The sequence below is a fragment of the Chamaea fasciata genome, unplaced genomic scaffold (genome assembly GCF_029207755.1).
Source record: "Chamaea fasciata isolate MVZ Bird 193981 ecotype frontalis unplaced genomic scaffold, bChaFas1.0.hap1 SCAF_5, whole genome shotgun sequence".
Lineage (NCBI taxonomy): Eukaryota > Metazoa > Chordata > Aves > Passeriformes > Sylviidae > Chamaea > Chamaea fasciata.
The window spans coordinates 70,681,490-70,703,674 of NW_027094090.1; the positions used below are offsets into that span (position 1 = coordinate 70,681,490).

At 42.5% G+C, this 22,185-nt stretch overlaps 1 protein-coding gene across 2 annotated transcripts in view; it reads right to left on the minus strand.

Moving 5' to 3' along the window:
* The window catches only part of SOX5 (SRY-box transcription factor 5), a 455,968-nt gene that overhangs the window by 332,056 nt on the left and 101,727 nt on the right, over nt 1-22,185 (minus strand). Inside the window, exons 1-2 of one of the 2 annotated variants that reach the window (XM_066184390.1) lie at nt 16,984-16,997; nt 1,790-1,950 (exon numbers count right to left, since the gene is read on the minus strand). The gene's annotated coding sequence lies outside the window, so the exon portion shown is untranslated. Of the gene's footprint in view, nt 1-1,789; nt 1,951-16,983; nt 16,998-22,185 lie in introns of those variants that run through there. The other variant, XM_066184389.1, reaches the window with a different exon arrangement.

Genomic DNA, 22,185 nt, shown 5'->3' on the forward strand with positions numbered 1-22,185 from the left:
CTCTTCATCCCTCAATGTGTGGTTAGTAAGTGTTGCAATCAGGGGCTAAGGCCTGCTATCATTCGGCCTTAATTAAAAAAGACACAAGCAGTGGAGCTGTGAATTAGAAATGTAACAACGCACTACCCCTGATTAATTCGAGGCTCATGTTGGATTAATAACTCCAAACAAAGAACAAAAGGAAATTGTTATGCGAATTGCAGTCCTCCCAGGCCAGACAAAGGTCAAATCACAGGATTTCAATTTCATCCGGAGTCGCTTAATCAACTCCCTCGGAAGGAAGACCATATGCAGTCCTGAAAGCTACCCATTGTAGTCGTGTTGTCACTGGACCTGAGAGACAGCACAGAGATAATCCCAGCTATTCCCCATCTTTTCTCCTTCTTGTCTGTTTCTTTTCTTTTTCTTTTTTCTTTTCCTTATTTTTTTTTTCCCCCATTATGACAAAAGCCCTTCATTAGGGCTAATGTTTAAGGAACAATCTGAAGCCAGGACAGGGTAGTATCTGTGGGAAAGTGGCTTTTGTGGCTGCTGCCCCATGGCAGCATCCTGGCCCTCAGTCCCCATGCAGCTGCCGAGGTAGGTCCTCATTTTTTTTTGGTTTTTTTTTTTTGGGGGGGGGTGTCTTCTGTGGCAGCAGCAGAAGCCACAAACCCCTGTGCTTCATTCCACACCACACAGTCACTTACAACAAACAGCATGTGGGGGTGTAAAACAGGATGTTTGGGACACATTCAGTGCGCTGCCTACATCTTAATGCAGAGGTCTTTCGGGGATGTTAGCTGAGGAAGAAGGATACACTAGTCTGAAACCTTATCTCTGACCAGAACTAAGCCACAAAGAATAAAATCCCAAATTTTCTTGCTGTTGACACTCCCAATGAAATGATGATGGAGCAAAACTGCCCTCAGTTTTCATGATCTTGGATATACTGTCATTCCAGTGAGCAGGAACAGAGCATGTCCCACTGCTCCCACGGGACATAACTTCTCAAGCAACTCACACGGCAAAGCATTTTATGTAGACTGCCCAGTTAATCAATATAAAGAAAAAAGGAAAGTTCAAGTCTACTTAGGAATGTGGCACCTCATGCCCAGAGCAAGCCTACAGAAATGAAAAAAGAGCAAGAAAGAAGCTTCAGGGTGGGGGACCTGCAGCATGGGGTTCATTCCCACCCTCACTGCCTTCTGGAAGAAGTGAAGAACCCCATTCCACCCATCAGCTCAGGAACATCAGTTTGCCACGCAGCTGCCAGCAGCTGGCCCAGCCTGGATGGGGCAGGTGCCCTCTCTCAGCTAGATCCCTATTGTTTGTATACATTTCAAAAGGCAAGCTGGAATCTCTCGGGGTTTAATTCATTGGGTTTTTTGTTGTATATTCTGTAACAGAAACGCAGTTTGGGACCAAATTTACTGTCCCCAGGAATCAGCTCCAGGAAGAGGCCAAGAGCCAATAACACTTCCCACCTTGATGGAGATTCCTGCTTAACTCAAACAAATCTCTCCTGATTTACATGGAAATGAAATACAAAGACTCAAGCAACAGTTCTCTTTTAATCATAAATTCTGGTACAAATAATATTCTGTGTATGAATTCCTTGGTGTAGGATTGTAGGACTCTCTGACTTGACTTTACCAAGAGATACCTTAAAGACCAATAAAACTACACAAAACTACACTACCTGGCATCAGTAGTTTCCAAACCTGCAGGCACTGAAGAACAGGACTTATGACAGGGATATTAAAACACCTTGGGAAATACAGATGCAGAATCTGCAGAAGTCTCTTACCTGTGTTAGATGCTGGGATAAAACTGCAGGTCACTCGGTGAACTTAAAAGAAGATCCTGTTTTGACTTTCAGCTTGGGATCATCTCCATTCAATTCTGTCACAAACCACACTTGGTCCTCTTGCCACGGGGCTGCTCACACAATTGCTGCCTATGAAATAGCTGTTGGAGGGGAAGAAGTGGTTTGTGAATTGCCCAATTCTGAAGCCCTTTCCTACTCAGAAACACTCCAGTTTTAAATATTAACCCAATACATGACAATTCAACTTCTCTGATGCTTTCCTTTTAAGTATCTGTACTCTCTTGCTTTACATATTGATTTCTTAGCATGCAACCAAAAAATTAAGATGAAATACCTACTGTGCCATGGAAAAGGACAGTCATATACTCAGAAACCCTTTAGCCTGTGTTATACCACGTCATTAAATCCAAATTACAAGGAACGTAAATTCTGTTAGAAATGAATCTTTCAAGCATTCCACCAGCTCCAAAATGTATTAAAAAAATAATTTTTGAAATCAGTTACTATTAGAAGCTCAGCAACAAATTAACTTACATGCACTACCAGTTATTTTAGCTACTTCCACTCTTCAGCACAAAAGTAAAATTAAAGTTTTTAGTGTACAGCTCCAAAAGTTTAGCCCACATATTCATCTGTCAAAGGAGGAAACCTGCGCACATATCCCAGTAAGAATAATAGGAGGACAAGATTTCCCTTCCCATTCATGTTGAAAGGTAGTTAAGCTTGTAGCCTTCAGTCTAACGGGAGAAAGACTGGTCCCACATTTCTCATGCATTCTAATTACTAAAGAGAAAATAAGTTTTTTCTCCAGAAGTGAAAGAATCGCAGAATCATTTAGGTTGGAAAAGACCTCTGAGATTACCAAGTCCAACCTTTGATCACCACTTTGTCAATTAGACCATGGCATTAAGTGCCACATGCCGTCATTTCTTGAACAGCTCCAGGGACCGTGACTACCATCTCCTTGGGCACTTGGGCAGTCCATTCCAATGTTTAACAACCCTTTCTGTCAAGAAATTCCTCCTGATGTCCAACCTGGACCTCCCTTGGTGTAGCTTAAAGCCATGTCCTCTTGTCCTGTCACTGTTGCCTGGGAGAAGAGGCCAACCCCCACCTGGCTATACCTTCCTGTCAGGGAGTTTAAAGTGATAAAGTCTCTCTGAGCCTCCTTTTCTCCGGGATAAACAAACCCAGCTCCCTCAGCCACTCCTTATAGGACTTGCTCTCTAGATAGCACACACTCAGGAATTTTTTAGGCTCCCACTTCACAGTGCTCGTCCCCAGGTCCATGAGCTGACATCACTCCTCTCCACACAGGACATCAACCTCTCACTGATCAGTGAATTGTGTGCAAATAAACACTAGACAAAAGCTGATGTGTTAAGAAGAATAGCTCACAACAGTGATGAAATATATTCACGGCTATTGTAATTCCACCAAAAACAAACAAACAAACAAAAAAGGAACTTAGGACAGCTCTCTTCTGCTTTCTACAGAACAAGAGAGTCAGGGGCACCTGCTCTCTCCCAGCCCAAATGCCAGCACAGGCCAGGTATGCAGAAGTTCCTACAGCCTACATCAGATTATTTAAGTGGCTGCAGGTCCAACCAGACCCACTACTAAGCTTGGCACATGCATTCTTAGTCTTGAAATCAAACTTTGCCCATCTTCATCGCTCCTGCCAACACTGCATCAAAAAAAAAAAAACAAACTTCCAAGGAGCTACACTGGGTGGGACAGGCATAGCCTAAAATATTCCCCATTCCACTCTGGGCACAAGTGCCTCCCTCTCTGACAAAACTACACGGAGTCAGGTGGGATGACAAGGCAAGCCCTGGGTAAGCTACACCTGTGGACCTGCACACTTCCCCATATTTCCATGCATTACCTCAAAACTCAAGGTGGTTTAGAGCCCATCCCACTCTCCTTGCTCCTCTCAGCCATCTCTAAAGCCTTATGAATTTTTATAAATCCCAAAGTATCAACAACAGGCAAGCATTGAAAGCTGCCCTCAGCTTGACTTGCTCTTTCCTTTGTGGCCGTCATCCCAGAGCTGTGTCCCTGTATCTTTAAGCAAATATACCAACAAATTACCCTGATTTTACTTGACATTTTTTCTTATCCTTTCCTTTACTTAGGAGCTGCCCCTTTCTCTTCCTTTCCACTCAAACAAGCCACCAGTGAGAAACATTCCTCCTCTGTAGTTCTTACCAAGTGTGAAAGAGCTTTCACATATCTTTACCTCACTGACCCTTCATCTCTTTTCAAATCACAGATAAGAAACAACATTTTCTTATCTTGCTAAGAACTGGGAACACTTTCCACTTCTATTACAGTGTTTGCCACCCCTATTAAAAACCCTGAGAGTCTGCACGAAAAAAAAATGCTAAATATGGCAGTTCTCTGATAGATTCCAAGCAACCAGTTTTTCAGTGGATAGTATTCCAAACTGTACGGCAAGCAAGCAGCTGTGTCAAAAGATTAAATATGATGGGATGTGCAGAGAAATCCAGTTATGTCAAGCCCATTTGTCTCTCCCAAAGAAAACCAAGGCAACCAACCAAAGATAATGTGGATTCTTCTATTCACCTTACCAAAATGCCACTTCCACTAGAAAGATAAAATCACGACACAGCAAATTAGGTTTTACACCTGGATAATTTTTCCAAAGAAGTCCAGCACCTTTATTTCAGCTCAACTTAAAGGACTGAACACCATTTCTAAGAGTTGCTGGGTAGTTGCTGCTCTCCCTCTCAGAGGTGACTGCTCCTCAGTACTGGTTGGCATTAAGCAGGGCAAGACATAATTTCCTTGAAAGATGCAGCTTTCATTCCAAAACACAACAATATTTCATGAAACAATTTCTTTTCCTTTTCATTTTTGGCCAGCTTTAATGGTAATTATGAGGATTGCCAATTATTGTTATAAATCTAGAAACACAGCAGTAACTTCCTTGTAAAAGAATTTATAATACACTTGAACAAAGTTATCAGGAATCTTATCTAATTCTTCATTACTGTGATGAGATATTACACAAAAGAGTAAGACTAAGAGTCTATTCATGTTGTATAAACCTAGAAAGAGGTTCCAGAAGCTTAAAAGGACTGGATCCCATAAATAATTTCACCTTTGCCTTTCCTTTTTTTTTTATTATTTTTAATTTTCTTGTGAAATCTGTCTCCCTTGCTTTGATGCCTTTGATTGAAAGGCATTGTGTAAATGACTCACATTTGCGCGGCTCTGAAACGCGAACACCAACAAAAGCCAAAACATACAATTTGGTGTGTTTGCTTGCTGACTCAACACTTTTTCCTTGTATCTCCCTTTGCTTGGAGGGTAAATTGTTAGTTTCAAAGCTGAATGACTGCTTCAGTGAGTTGGGTAGCAGACTATTGGTACAGTGCGATAATTAAGGGATCTTAGTTCTTAAACAATGCTGATAAAACAGAAATCCCTCTTCCTTTTTTCTGGATTACCTTTAGAACTGAAATCAGAGCACGTAAAATGAATAATAATTTGCACCTTCTGTGAATGATAAAAGATTGAATCAAATTTTAACTAGAGTCTATTTGTAAATCCCTCAGGATGACATAATTACTATTCAACACATACCTTAATTAGCTGTACACATCTATTTCATAGTATTTAACAGGTTTAAACAGCCTCTATTGTCTGTTGAATGGATGTTCCGTTCTTATCAAAATGGAAACAACTCTGAATTTCCTAAACAGGAGGAAATTTTCTCACAGAAGTTAAGAAATTATCTGGAAATTATTGTTCCTATAGTCAAATAGTTTTTGGTTGGGTTTGGTTGGTTTTGGGTTTGGTTTTTTTTTTCATTTTTAAAGTTGTTTCAAATTCAACAGTGGTACAAAGAATTAACAATGCATTGATGTAAATTATTGTTGTTGCTGGTTTTTCTCCTTTTGATGAAAAAGGGTCATAGTTGCATTGTTTGATGAAAAAATCTATTCAAACTTTTGCATAGAATCTGAAATTAATAACAGCCTAGGCTAGGACACGATTTCTTTTCCTGGTTTGAATTACAGCATGGCCTCACCTCTAGAAAGCACTTTTACTTTCATTGCTCCATCATGGATCAGAAACAGGCTGAAATTTGGCAAGCCATACCTCCTGGTGAAACTGAAGAATTAGCTTTTGAGACCTTGGTGCTCATGTTGTGTAACAGCAGGTGCTTGCCCAGCTGCAGAGGCTGTTCTGAAAACCAGTGTGATCTGCAGGACAACAAGGCTTGGTCACACATGCAGCTGCCATGAGCTGAGGCTTGGCGCAAATCACAAGCACAACCTTCCCTAAAATCAGAGAATCCCAGAATCTCATAGGTTGGAAAAGACCTCAAAGGTCATTGAGTCCAACCATTACCCTAACACTGCCAGGTCCAACACTGAACCACATCCCAAAGTGCCACATTCACCGTTCTTTCAAACATCTCCAGGGATGCTCAAGCAAATGAGAAGGACAGTGGTGGTGTGCAGACACATTTGCAAGTGGTATGTGTTCATATTTTGTCAAACTGTCCCAAGTGAGATTAAAATGGTGGCTTAAATACTTGTTTTATACTCTGTGTCATTTGCTTTCTGTTCCCCTAAAAGTACAATGCTAAAGACAGCTGACTCTTCAGACAACTCACTGTTCCCAGCGCCAAATCCAAATTAAGATAGTCAACACCCTAGGAAATGATGGAGGCTGAGCTGGGAGGGAGGGAAAAGCAGAACTAGAAGTGCTTTGCTCTCCTAGACACCTTTTTTTACTGGTTTTACCGGGATCACAGAGAAGCCAAGACCTCCACGGTGACAGTAAGGGAGCACTGCCAGGACCTAAGAGCCTAGGGAAAGGCCAAGCACTCTGCTCTGGCAGAGGAGAAACTGAACAACTTGAGGAGAAGGTCTGACAGATATTTTAGGTACTACCCCTCCCAACTACCCAAAAGTCATCAGACCAGATTTAAGGTCCTAAGATTTACCATAAACAATAATGTTTAGAACCGTACGAACAAAAAAAAACCCTAAACCAATGCCTTCCAAGGCATTTGAGATAGTTTTATCTTTTTTTACTTCTCTAGGCGACCCCCATGTCATATTTTCAAGTTTTTCACTGCAATTCCTTGTAGCAAAAATGTATTTTTTTTTTATAAGTGGAGGTAGAGATTCTTACACATTCGTTATCTCATGATAGAGCTTTGCAAGACTTGTTACATATTGTAAGCTTTATGATAAAATTGCAGACATTGTGTTGGGAAGCTAATCTGTTTTACCCCTGAAACAGAATAAAGTAAAACAAAAAAATAAACTTATTCAGTTGGGAATGCTCCTTGCTTCACAGTTACATTTCCTCCTCTGGGTTTGATGAAAGTGTAAATGCCCAATCATTAAAAATTGAAAAGATATGGATCACTCAAATGTATCAATCTGATCCCTTATCTTTCTCAGCAGATTTAGGGAAGAAGGAGGAAAAAGAAAAGGGAGGGTGTGGTATATATGCCAAGGTATTTTATACTTTACTAGCACCTCTCTTTGAACCTCAGTTTCCACCCTGCCTTGCTGTGATCTCAGCTGAGACCCAAGAAGAAAAGGCAATGAGGTCCCAAACCCTTCTGGAAACTTTCCCTGTAAGTACTGGGAACTTACTGGAATGCAGAGCAGGCTGGGAGCAACAGGCTCCTCTGCTTCCATCGTGCAAACAAAGCAGGCTGCAATCCCCTGTGCCAGTGCCTGGCCACCAGCAGCCTGCTGGTTCCCCCTCACCAGCATCCCACAGGAACCTCATTTGGAGGTGACAGAAAGACGCACCTCATGTTGCTGCACTGCATGTCTACCTTCAGGTCATTACCTGGGAGAAGAAAAAAGCTATTTGTACTCTCCCCAGCAAACTTGCTCGCCTCAATTTTCCCTAACATTACCACGGAAGTTCCCTGTCTGTCGTGTTGGTCGCTAGCTTTGCACTGGAAAGGTGGCAAACCACAGGGAGAAAAATGGTGCAATATGCAATCACTGTGTAGCATTATTAGCATAGTGCTGGATACTCTCTAATTACACAGAGTACTGCTGATGTGCTTATAAAAATAATCATATCAATTACTTATATATATACATCCTATTGGAAAGAGAAGGAGTTCGAGCTCAGCCAGCTACAGAGGAAAAAACTACAGGAGGCCAAGGAAGGTTTTACAATTCTTTTCTGCTTAAATGACATCATCTGTGAGGAAACATGCATTTTAATGGAGCACTGCATAGAAGAACTTTGTGAGAGTAAAAAAGCCTGACAGTAGATCCAGGCAGCAAAACCATGAGATTTCAAGCATCATAAAAAGGATGGTAGTACCAGCTCACATGGACCACCCAATATGTTCCATCCCTACTGTCTTACAATGCTTATACTGTATTATTTATTATTTGCATTATATATTATTTGCACTACAGTATCCCCAGCAAGGCCTCCAGGAAACCCCATAGGAGTATTTTCATGTTTGGTTGATTAGTTTTGCATCTGCATAAAAATATTTGCCTTGTTGCCTGAAACCTTGACTTCAGCACGGAAATGCACAAAAAGCAGGAAATAAATCTGATCTTTCTGCTTTCCAACTCCAAGCTGATACACTTTTTAAATCATTAACTAATTAAAGATGAAGTTAGTAATACAAAGAATGTCTTAAAATTACATTTAGTGTGTCAGATTTCTGAAAGCACTTCTGAGTTCTGCTGAAGCCCCAAGTAACTGCAAACCTGTTGAGTAGTGAGCACAGGCATCGGAGCCAACAATACCCCTTCCAAATCTTAATTACTATATCTGTGGAATACCTGACTATGAAAATTGCCTGTTGTGCAGGATGGCTGTGGTTTCACCATGAAGGCAGTAACATTTACACATGAAACTCATTCTATGGGTAACACTTGAAAAAATAAATATATGTATATGCATCTCCAGAAGAAAGAAAACTTGACAGAAACATCAAGTTTGCAGTGTTGTGTTTTCTAAACATGAAATATTGTAAGCAGACACATTGTCCCTACATAATACACTTTGGCACAATCACAGTTCACTCTTGTGTAAATAATTTGGGAAAGCATTAGAAAAATTGCAAATATGGCACTTAATTTTATTAAGAAAACAACTGATGCAATAGCAACAATGGCAAAAATGGGATGGTAGATAGGCTGGGGTTTTAGCAAATTTCTCCTTGGGTCTTTCTGATAGTAAATAAAGATGTTTTATTGAAGCCATCCTACAGTAGGAAAGGTAGATGCAACTACGCCAGCTAAGATATTTGGCTTTATTAACTCCTTTGAGGAAATCTAAAAGATGAATTTCTGAATTTTGACAATTGTGGACCTGGAATAACACCACTGGATGCAGAAATATGTCAAACACAGAAGAAAGGATGGAATAGATCAACTGTTACCAACCTTTTGTTTGGTGAGCTTGAGCTGACAGGCATTACTTTATTCTCAGCAAATTAAAAAAACCCACAAGCCATGCAGTGGGAAAACATGAATGGCATATTTGGGATCTGCCAAGTAGAATATAGCTGGAAAAAAATTTGGTCCTAAGTCCCAAAGTATAGCAGATCTGTGCCCTGATTAGCTTACATTCATCCAAACCTCCTTCTGTGCCCTGTGTTTAGATTAGGTTGTGCACACAACCTATTTTCTATTTATGCAACATCTGCTCTGCTTTGAGATTGTGAGCAAGAACATTTCCAGGCTCCAAAGCAGGATGAGATTACAGACTGGCAAACTGAGCTGAATAAAACAAGGCCAGAGCCACATCGATTTAGGTTCAACTCAGATAATTTAAGATTCCAAAAATGTCTCTATTTCACATTAACTTAAGTGATTTCCCATATTTATACCTCCTTCCAGTTTTGAGAAGGAAGAGAAACAGAGTGCTTAATTAATAGAAGTTCGTCTAGTGCTGTTCTTTTCACATGACCAGAGTGACAAATCTTGTGGCTATCATGTGTAGTGCCATAATTAAACCTTCAGCCCTGATTATTCAGACCTTGGAGAGTCATCTCAGCCCTGTCATCCAGACAGGGTGATATTCTCCCACCACTGGAATGCAGAGGGGAGCACAGGAGGAAAGGAGACCTCCAAGCACAGACTATGCCAGTGTGAAAAATGTTCACTTTGTGGGAATGTTGCAGGAACTGGGAGGAGAAAAAAGGTGCAGTGCTGCTGAAACAGGGGGAGATGGCAGGGATAACAGAAGGTGCCCTGCAGATGACCAGTTCAAAATAAGGAGGGTGCTTTTTTTCATAGGAAGCAACCAGCAAAATTTCTGCTAACATCTGCAGTAAAATAAACAGTGGTTCCTGTGAAAACCACCTCTGTGGGCAGCAAGGCATGGATTTGGTCTGCAGCAGCAACAGCCACCATGCATGGAAGATCTGTTTAATTTAACAGCAACAGGCAGAAGGTTAAACATCTGACCAAAGTGACAACCTCAGGGTGACTTAACAGGACCACAGAGCTCCTCTTACCTTCCTGCTGGACTTGGCTTTCCTGATTGCATCTCACACTCCCTGGCAAAGTACACGAGAACAGAGATGCTGCTGCTGCTGAACTGTGAAGTTTAACAGCCCCACTGATACTCTGGGAGCCCATAAGCTCACAAAAATCCCCGCCCCAGCTCAAATTCACAAGCTGGTCAGAAGCAGATAGTGCTTCACCAGTTTGGGTATCCAAATACTTTCAGCTGAGTTCAATGGAATAATAGTTCACTGACAGCCTTTAAATAAATAAATAAATGCATGAATCCCTCTTTACTTGGCCGTGATTGAGGGCTCCTTCCTCCCTTGGAGCAGGCTGCAACACAAGGAATGCCATTCAGCTAGGAGGAACTGGTTGCATCAAAAAAGCAGCCAGGATTTCTCCCTCTCCCCATTCTTCCCCTCCCCAACACAATAGACCTGAAAACAAAAGACAGATTATTAGGTTTAAGTATGTAACCCATTCTCCACATACCCCTTCCTCCCTCCTCCCACCCCTTCTTCAGCACATCTGGTAACCATGTGTGGCAAGTGCTAATGAAGACTTTCCTGAGTGAGCTACAATTAGTTCCGACTGCTGTACGCCTCTCTCGGCTGTGCTCAGGATAAATACCAAAACAAAACAAATATCTTCCCTTCACTGTTCCTGAAACCTCCTCTTGCCCCTGGGATTCCCTTTCCTCATTTGCTGCTGAAATGAGAACAAAAAAAAAAATAGTGTAAGCAAATACTTTGAGGTGGTCTTCTGCCTGATTTCTTTTCTCTTTTTAAATCAGCATTTTATTCATTTTGATTGAACACGACAGGCAGGCAACAGTGTTTCTATGATCCTGTCTACAATAGAGAATTGTTAAACAGATGTCCATTTTTTTTCCTCCTAGCCTGGCAGTATTATACACATAGCAGTTTTATCTGCTTGAGCAGATCAAATTTGCGTGTGTGAGTGTGTGTGTGTTGCCATTTGGAGTGATTAGAATAAGCCGCACAGAGGCAAGATGTATTGTGCACAATTAAGCCCATCTCCAGATCGCACATTTTTGTTTACTCTTGGTCTCCTCTCCTCTCCCCAATCAAGCTACTAATAGAGCTGTTTCAAGTTGCAACAAGACCCCATTAACTGCTGGTCTCCACATGAAACAGAATGTCAAACCCCGGCCTCTCCCTAAGATCTAAGCACCAGCCTCCCCGTCCTCCTCTACTGAAACGGCCACGGCCCTCACCTTCAAAATTCCTAATGACTCCCCCCCGCAGACACTCAGTGCAACGTGAAATTTCACAGTGTGAGACTTTACATACTCTTTGCCATTTCTCTCAGCTGCGTCACGCAACACGACTGCCACTGACCAACCCCGGCTTGAAAGTATGTTCCCACTAAACAAACAATCCGGATAATTGCTGTGGAAGTGATGATATCGGCATACATCGTATTTCAATTATACCTTATTCACTCAAAAAATGGCTATGACCCTCCCACGCCTTTTGAACGGCGCTGTATATTGAAATGTGAAAAAACCTAAGTTCTAAAAGCAGAACAAAAGCAAAACTGATGCTTAAAAAGGAGTTGTTCTCTTAATATACACATGTTTCTACTTGCCAAATGATTTCTCAGAGAAGATGATAGGCTGGAGTAATGCAGGGAGGGGGGAACAAAAGGGGTTTTAATCATGGTTCGGATTAAGGAGTTGTATAACAATTGCTCTCCTTCCAGGCACATATACTGTACACGCTCACTGTAAATGATCAGCATTAAAAGAAACAAAGTGCACCGTGATGCAGTTAGCATAAAGACAGCTGCATGTACATTAACACTTGATTAATCAAAAGACACTGGTTTATCTTGTGATACCAGGAAATAGCACTTACGCACACAGAACTGACAGCCAAAGCCAGGCTTCTCCCCTACCCCAAGTTAAAGTACATAAAACCCACTGTGGGGAAAAGAAAAATAAAAAAGCACAAGACTCTTTATAATTCGAGGGCCTCTTTTGGGACAAAAAATACTGCGTCATCTCCACATAGCCTTGCTTTTCTCTGCACCAAGCAGGGAGTAGAGCAAAGCTGTGGCACTTCTAGCAATATTTTTCTATAAAACATAAATTTTACACTTTGAAAAAAGGCTAATTTTATTGGTAATGAATACCAGTAATAACTTAATGAGTCTCTGCAGTACACACTTTAAGGAGGAGCCGGTGCTAATGCGTGAATAATTATTGACACAATTAAGTGCCCAACACTGGGCCTGTTAAACTGCTTCTGGCACGTGAGGACTCCTTAATGGCTCCATGGCATCATACAATGACCCTAAAAGGTTTTTAAGTGCAGAGAGCTCCCTTTGGCTACTGCGAGGGATCCTTGGATCTCCAATCCATTCCCCGCCAGATAATGCTGAATTGGCAAGGATTTACATCCTGTGTGGTGTTTTGCCTGTTGCCAGGCTGAATAATTGCCTATTTACTGATTTTGTAAACAGTAAGCTCACCCTTTGACCTGCCTTGGGAGAGACTGTCTGGTCCATAACCCTGCCAGGGGCTTCCTCCTTCCTAACAGTCCCTCTGTGAGCCATGGCTGCTGCTGGAAACCTGGCTGCTCCCTTCCCACTGATGCCTCCAAAGCAACAAGATGCCAGCAACACGCCAGCCACAGAATCCTCAGTGTGTGTGCGGTGGGGGGGATTAATCCCCAATTCACCTAAAAAAGCTTTCTTGAAATTGGAAAAGAGCATTTGGCACAAAAAAAAGTCACGGAGGGAAACACCTCCAAGCTGTTTGGCCGTCCCACCACACATGTACTCCCATCCCAAGGCACTCAAGCCCCCTCAGCTCCATTGCACACACTCTGCTCCCCTCCTTTACAGCGTGTGCCAATGTACAGATGTCCCAAATCTCTGGCCCCACTGTGCATACCACGCTTATCTGCAGCAAGTACAGCAGAATCGCTGGGGATATCTGCAGGTTTCCAGCAGAGTCATTTGTGAGGCAACATCATCATCAAGAAAGCCATAAAAAAGTCACCTCTGGCAAATAACTCTTGACCATGTTTCACAAGAAGGGCGCTCGTGTCCTCTGAATGGATGGGGTTGTCTGTAAGTTGGGATGTCCTGCCAAGACGCCTCATCAGTGAGCTGGAGCAACACATGCACTCACACAAAACTGACCCTTTTTTCTGAGATCGTGAACTCCTACTGACCTTCCCCAAGCTACTTCCAGCATGCATGTAGGTCCATGAGGTAGATGAACAAGCAGACAGACAAGACAAAATATTTTATGTTAAAATCTGCACAGCCCCAGTACTGCACCTACAGAGTTGTCACTGAGGGATCCCCAGGCCAGGGTTAACAAAATGGCTTTGGATTTTTTCATCTGCACAATGCAAACACAGATGCTGACATCTTTGTAGGGTGCTGTAGGCACATATCCACTTTGAAAACATGCACTGTACTGGTCACAACAAAAAAGAGCAGGAAAACAGGGCTGACCTGAAAAATATGTGTCCTGAATTAGGAACTACTAAACATAGCTTAGTACTTCTCACTCAAGGCTTGGGAGATACCACTTCAAAAACTAAGTAGCTTCATTAATTTCCTTTTATTAGATAATGGTAGAAGATAAACCTCAGTCCTTGTTCCTGACAGACACCACAGGCCAACACCCAGCTTACTGAGACCTGGAGAAAAGCTACCAATTGTCCCACATGTCACGTTCCCACTGAAGCAGTTCTACCAGATCTTCCACAACCCAAGGCCTTTTCTGAAACACCAGACTACGTGTAAGCTGGAAAGAAGGTTGGCATCACGCATAATGAACTGAAGTGTTACTTTTAGCCGCCTGACTTCTGAGTAGAGAGGAACAGGGAGGTCTCATTCCCCATTGGCTATGATGCCTTGGGAAGGCTGACTGAGAACAGAGACTGGACAGATCTAGAGAATGAAGTAGGGATTTACTGAAGGGACTTTAGGATACACCTTGGGCAGAACAGGGTCTGTACAGGGCTACTCCCAAGGTGGACTCAAAATGGTCAGAAAATGGACGACCAGTCATGAAGTCTCACATTTTTATAAGTTCTGGTCCATTTGAATATTGGGGTTTAATTGTCCAATTACAGCTTCAGGTTGTGAGGTCCCATCCCTCTTCTTCCTCCCTTCAGCCCACTGTTGTTTGTGCTTTTGGGCCTGAAAGTTGTCCTTGGTGTTCAGCAGAAAAGGATTTGTTTTGTCTCCCTACTCTGTGAAGAGAGCTTACTGGCACTTAATGCCAGGCTCAGAACTACACCCCTAGGCAGCACAGAATCTAAAAAACATGAAAGCTAAAACTTAAGGCATCAGCTGCACCCCAATAAGTCACAGGAGCTGCCTGAAAGAGCAGTGAGAGTTTCACTTGCAGCTGTATCATGCCAGCTCAATGGTACCAGACTTCATAAATGGCTCTTGACCTCTTGCCCTAACTTGCAGCAGAAGACAGCTGCTCTAACAAGAGCAGTCCTGCAAAGCCAGGCAGGGTTTGTGTTGCTGCATTGGAGCAGGATTTCACTGCTGATCATCCAGTGCTGCTGACACCCAGCCCTAGGAAATTCCCAGGTTGCCCTTTCTTCTCTGCAACAAACCAAATGTGCAACAAAATATTGCCACATCCCATGTGTATATTGACACAACTGGGACTTCAACCCCCATTTTGCTTTGTGTTTTTCAAATGGCTTTGTTTGTCTTAAGATAAAGCATACGTTCTGGCCTGATACAAGGGCCAGCCACGCTGGGGAACGGAGTCAGTGCATGCACTGGGCACTGGGTCACCTGAGGACGGGACCCCTCCTGAAGTGTTGACCTGTGGCAGGAGCCAGAGAGCCCTGAGACACTTGCAGAATCAGTCCCCTTTCAAAAAAGAAAGAAAATGATGAATTTTTCATGACTTGCAGCGCAAAACGTATGTTTTGAAGTCAGCTGGTGTGAAAACTGCAGGGAAAAGGAATCAAACTTTCTGCTGTTGGTCATAGGTTTTTATAACATGGAGAAGGGAAAAAAAAAAAACAGACATTGTGTTTGCATTCTATTTCTGGGCCTTTTAAGCTGTAACAGCATGAGTGGTATTTGCATCAGGAGTTACCATATATCATTGCAAGCAACATATGCATAGATGGAAAAAAGATGACGGCAGCAGCAGGTTCAGTGAAATCTCAGGATCTCTCTGTGATAGGGACCTGCTAAAGGTTTGGTTTTATTTAGCGTAGCTTAAAATGTCATTGGCATATGTGTTTCTCAATTAACACCAATTTAATACACTCCAGAAGTGTTCTATTCTGAGAGCAGGCTTCAGAGTTTACAAAGGATCTAACCTGACATTTTAGCACAGGATATCCAGACCCATTTACAATCAGGAAAGCACACTATGAAGGCTAGATTTTTTTTTTTTTTTCTTTCACATTGTGTAATGATGCCTTTAATGATAAATACAAAAGTCAGAAAATCCTAGCAAACAGTGCTGTACTATGGAAATTATGAGTCCCTCCATCCTCTGTGAGTCACTCATATCCCCCAGATGAAATGGTGCCTTGCAGCAAACGCAGACTTTCAGCAAGTGCATGGTTGATTTTCCTTCTTTGTGCCTTAACCGTACTGTACATTTACCTCAACTGATAAACTGCAAACTCGCCAACAGAATAAGTGACAAAATATTTAAAAACCACAAAAGAAGACCCCAAACTCAACGAGAAGTAGTCAACAATCCTGAAAACCCAGGGCTCATGACAAAAATTTGAGGAGGGAAAATTCACTGATGATGACTTCCTAAATGATAAATACAGATGTCCAACAGAATCCCAGAAACCAACCACTGAAAGGTTGAAGGATTATTTATTAAACAAAAGAATGAATTAAGAATAGGCAAGTATCATTTCATATGAACTTTACACAGACTATATGAATGTCTACAGTCTATTTAAAAAGAGCACCTGGCATTATTAATATTGATTTTGGAATATACAATTCATTAGATGCAATGGGCCAAATTCTACCCTGATGAAACCAGTAACTTCAGAGAAGCTGCATGAGCCAGGAATACTTCTTTTCAGTTTTAGTTAACTGTTTATTCTGAAATCAGTGACAACAGAAACACTGGGGAAAAAAACATTCAAAAAACACTGGGAGGAAAAGGTTTAAATCAAGCATTTTAAGGTTAGGAAATACCGGGTTTCAACTTGCCCATTAATTGTGTCCTGTTGTGTATCCATTGTCTGCACCAAAGAAGGAAAACCAGCCCAGGTTTTTGCAGCTCAAAAGTGTATCACAGGGCATTCACACAAGAGGGCAGGAGTGTGATTGGAGGGACAACCTGAATTCGATCTTAATTATCAATGTTTGGCTTTGCAATTTGCATGAACTTTCCTCCTTTTCTAAAGGGGCTGAAAAAAAAATAAAAAGCTAAATATATTACATACAACTACCGAAGCTTCCTAAAACATACCTCCCTGGCAAGGTTTAGCCTCTGCACAAATATCTACTCTTCAAGCTTCAGGGTATGAGCTGGAGTCTGTAGAAAATAAGACACAGTCTGGTCTCCAGCCAGGAGACCTCACTAATTTTTCCTATTTGCCAGCTACATTGCTGGGGAAACTCCAGCTGATGCCAGCGTAGGGAGGCAGGAATGAGAAATTGGATGCTCAGGGAGGTGCTCACCATCCTGCTCCAGCTGCTCTGGCAGGTCCATGGATGTCTAGTTCTGCAGCAGTGGAGGTGCTTTGGTCCCAGCTGAGCTCAGCTCCTCTGACACCCCTGTTTGGCTGCTGCTCTGACACTGTGAGTCACTGCCTAGAAAATGACCATGAAAGTGAAACAGAGACTTCCACAGGCTTGTGGCATCACCAGGTTCAGACAGAGCCTCAGGGCATGACAAAATTCTACTGCTGAAACCTGGAATTTCACAGCATCACAAAGTTCTACTGCAAAAAACTTGGAATTCTTTTCAATAGCAAATTTTAAAGCAAGCCCAAGGCAGAGCAAGCATTAAAGTTCTTTTGGTCCAACAGGATCATTTAAAATGAACTGAAGCACTCTGAAGGCATCAGACTTCTACTGTCTCTTGCAATAAATAATTTGGAATAATCTTTCCTTGTAACAACATTCTCACCTACACACTGTCTAGAGCATGTGTGTTTGTATATACCCATATATATATAAACACATCCTTGAATACAAACAGTTGGAAAGACTTCATCCTGAGCATGACTTGCCAGGAAATCTGGAGAATTCTGATATATGACGAGTTAAAATATTAACAGATGTGCACATTCAAAGTGAGAATTTAATCCTGAATTTGATCAGGAATACACGTTGAACTCTGCTAGAGACGACTCTGAAATTCAGTAACATTATCCAAGATGCTATTTGTTAAATCATGGGAAATCTTGTGCTCCAGACTCTTCAATTCCTGGTTCCAATGCAAGCCTAGAGCTGCTCATGCTGTTTTGGCCCTCTGAAAACTTTTACCAAAAGACAGGACTCCCTCACCAGGCATCCTAGTGGGCATTCACACCACCCAGCTTCAGGGATCTAACTGCTCATGGAGTCAGGGGAAGTTCCTGGTATTGCTGCTCTGAAGCCCCCTTGGCTGAGCCTACCTGTCTCTATTGATTACACAGATGGCTTTAGCTCCTAATTTAGTTACCTAATTTGGATGAAGTTCCATGGTGTTACAATTTTATCCTCAAACCTCACTGTAGCACACATGCTAGTCACTACAAGCTAACTCAATCCCAAACGAGTGGGGCCTGAGCTAAATTCAGGTTTTCCTAAAAATGAGCCCACATGCAGATCTAGATGCCCTCAAGCTCTAAGAATCAAAGATCTTCTTCTAGGTGGAAGTTTCTCTGACCTAGCTATAGTGTTGCCTGGAAATTTGGATTATTTATAGCTTTATAAGCTATAAAAACCCTGTCAAAAGGTTCCTTATTTATTTCATTCCAATTATATGGTAATTTTTATATCCTTTTTTTTCCCAGCCTTCAGTTATCTCTACTGAAGCATTTTTATGTTATACTTCATAAGCAGCAGAGAACTTACAGAAGTACAGATACCTCACCTGGAATTTACATATCATTCCCCATTAAAGTGTTACCTCCCTTCCTTTTCCTCTCCCAGTTTATAACGCACAGCAGTGGGAAATGAGCTGACAAAGTCCTGTTAAAGCTGAAAAGAAAATCCCACCTACGCAATGGAATTAGAATCACAGAATCATTTAGGCTGGAAAAGACCTCTGAGATCATCTACTCCAACTTTTGACTGATGATCACCTTGTCAATTAGACCAGAGCACTGAGTGCCACATCCAGTCATTTCTTGAACACCTCCAGGGATGAGGACTCCATCTCCTCCCTGGGCAGCCTGTTTCAAAGCTTAACAACCCTTTTGTGAAGAAGTTTATCCTGATGCCCAACCTGAACCTCCCTGGGCATAGCTTGTGGCCATTTCCTCTTGTCCTGTCCCTGGTTCCTGGGAGCAGAGCCCAACCCTCACCTGGCTGCCCCCTCCTGCCAGGGAGTTGTGGGGAGTGAGAAGGTCCCCCCTTGAGCCTCCGTTTCTCCAGATTTAAACACCCCCAGCTCACTCAGCTGGTCCTCATCAGACTTGTGCTCCAGACCCTTCCCAAGCTGTTTCGTTCTCTCTGGACTTTCTCCAGCACCTTAATGTCTTTCTTGCCCTGAGGGGCCCAGAACTGGACACTGGACTCAGGGTTTGGCCTCACTGGTGCTGTGTACAAAGGGACAGTCCCTTCCCTGGACCTGCTGACCACGTTATTTTTGATTCAGTTACCACACTGAACCAGGCATTGCCTGTGTGCAACTTCTTCATCTGTGCTGGATGTACGGCACCTGAAAGGGTTAAGAGAGAGAGGACAGCTTTCAGGAATACCTAGAAACAAGGATACCTGCAGGGTGTGCTCAGCTCATAGTGAAGATATGTTGTTCTAACACTGGTCGAGTATACTGCTATTTGATATCCTGCTAGACAACTCTGTGGCTGGAGCTGTGTCAGATCAGTTAAGCTTTCTGTCAGGATGTTCATTTCAGCCAGGATCACACCCTGCACTGGCCACAGGACAGGCTGTGGTGGGACTGTTCGGAGCACAAGCCCTGCCCAGGCTGCCCAGGTGAGGGACAGCTCCATCCACACTGCTGGGAGCACACTGTGCTCTGTGGGACACATTCAGCGCCTCCACAGAGAGCGCAGAGACTCATCTGCTACTCACCCATGCACTGCTTTGCTTCTCTTTATTTCTAGCCTAAATTACTCCTGCTCTAAACAGCCCCTTCCTTTTCCTTCCTTTTGCACCTTTTCATGCTGCCTTTGGGGATTTTTTTTTTTTTTTTTTAAATCAGATGACAATATTCTCTCCTCAGGACAATATCCAACTATCCTCCCAGTCTTCTCTCCACCTATTTGACTTATCTCCTAAAAATAGACAAATTCTCATGGAACGCCTCACAAATCTCCCCCCCACACCCCTGTACTGAATTCATCCAAATATGTTTCGTGATACAAAGTGTTGCCTCTTCAGTACGTTTCCAAGACCCATTTCAAACTCTCAGCACTTAAAGCTGAGGTGCTCAGATATTGTCTTTGTCCATAATGAAACTGCCTGCTCTTTGCTTCCTGCCTCTTCATCCCAAAGGACTTTTTTTTTTGCACATTCTAAAGTAACTGCATCTTCTTAATGGCCTCCTGTGAAGAACTTTATACAAAGCATTTCAGCACTTAAATAAATCATATCCCCAGTTGTTCCCTGACCACTATTTTACAAACCCTTCCTATGAAGGAGGAAAAACAATCTAATTAAGTTAATCTTTGCGCAGTACTTTGAAGAAGAAAGTGCTGTATTTGTTTGAACATTCTTACACCACCTGGTGCGTTGCTTTTGGTTCAGTCTTCAAAACAGATCAGGATCCAACACCAGCCCCCCCTAGGAAGCATCCCAAGGAGCCCTGCAAGCCACCCTTGCTTTCTGCCTCGTTGGGATGCTCCTCAGATGAAACCACTCTCCACACACACACACACATATCAAAAAAATAAAATGCCCTTCAAATCCTAACTAGGGACTACAGGCCCAGTAGTTCTTTATTTCTGTAAATAAACACACGCTCAAAACTCTCACTGGTTTGAGGACTGACCATGAACCCTTTACCCATTAATATTCCCTTCACCAGCCATGCTGGATGGATGTCTGACTGTTGGGATATAATGGCGTCACAGTGCATGATTTTGAGATTTTCATGGCTCTGCCAACCAGCAAGGCAGTCACTATAATACAACAAAAGTAGCAACAACTTCTAATCCATGGGTCTCCTGTGGTCTGGAAGAGAGCTTGGTGAAGAAGCAAGCCAGAGACAGATCAGCTTTCTCTAATTTACAACACAAGGCATTGATTAAACAAACTAATCAAGGGACAATTAATATCTCGTACAGTAGCAGGAAATTCAGGCCCCGCTTGTGCAGCACACAGCCTGGGTTTGAAAGCTGGCTAGCTTGTGAGGTTTTTATTGCTGAGGAGCTGGTGCTCCTTCTCTTTCATCCAACGCCTTGGCTTTTTGTTTTCTGTTTTTAAGTGAGGGCTTGCGGTTGTTTCTAACCCATATGTCTCTAGTTTCGAGCCGCGTGGTTTGCCCCCTCTGTCTCTCATCATTGCTTTTGGCCCCGTTTCTTGACAGGAAATGCGAGATTTATTTTGTCTGGCCTGAACTACATTGTTCCTTCCTGACTACTGGTGTTACTTCACTCCAAATAACAAGGCTTTGTGCTTATTGCCTGTGCAAGGTCAGAGCCTGAGTGGTACAGGCACGTTTAGGAGCAGTGGTGGGAGAAGGGGAAAAGGCTTCAGGGCAAGAAAAAATAAAAGGCAGAGGGCAGATGGAGAAAAAGGTAAGAAATTAAGACATGACTTAAAAACTTTTGGTTTGGAGGAGATCCCCTTCAGGCAGCAATAAGCTGAACTGCTGCTACAGAATAACTCTTGCACATAGATTCAAGCCAAGCTATTCATGCTAACGTTATCATGAAGCAGGATATTGCCAGGTATTTTTTACCGCAAATTTAAGAAGAAGAAGAGTTACCAAAACTGATACAAGTAGTTTTAAAGATGTTGCTGAAGATTTTCAGCCTTTGGTCGTTCAGCAGGACAAGCAGCACAGGAACGTGGAATGAATCTGTGGCTCAGAGCAAAGCAAGCTGAATGCAAACAAACAAAAAAATGCTGAAAACCAAACATCAGTTCTTAAATTAATTATATTTGAGTTCCTCTGGTGCTTGTAGAAAGACTTGTCTTTGCCTGGTATCATTAAGTACATAGTAAATGCACTTGTGAAAGGTGGGGCAGGAGCTGCGCTAGGCATTGCTGCACTGCTGAAACCTGTGCCACTCAAGCCTAAACCAAGAGCAGAACAGCCTTGCAATAATACAGTCAGTTTTTTTAGAGACAAAAATAATACTTGGGCACCTCAGCCAAAAGTTGTCAAACTGCTTTTTGACTCATCAGAGGGCTAAAAAACCCCATCTCTCCCCATTTACCTGATCTGAAGTGAACCCAAAGCAACAAACAAAGCTAATTCTCCAGCCAGCAGAGACACATACCTTGCCAGCATCCCAGCCTGCAATGCATTTACTCTGAGTGGGAAATGCAGCCCTAGCCTGCCCACACATGTGCTGTTATCCTTGAAATTGGACTGAAGGAAGTTCTTCACAACTTCAGACAAGCACAAGGGTAATGGGCACTTTTGCCTAGAACACATCCAAACACTAGAATAAGTACCTTTTTCACACTAAATTCTTCATCTTAGGCTGATCTCAAATTTTGGTTTTTAGGATACTTCTGACAAAGTCATCCTCACAG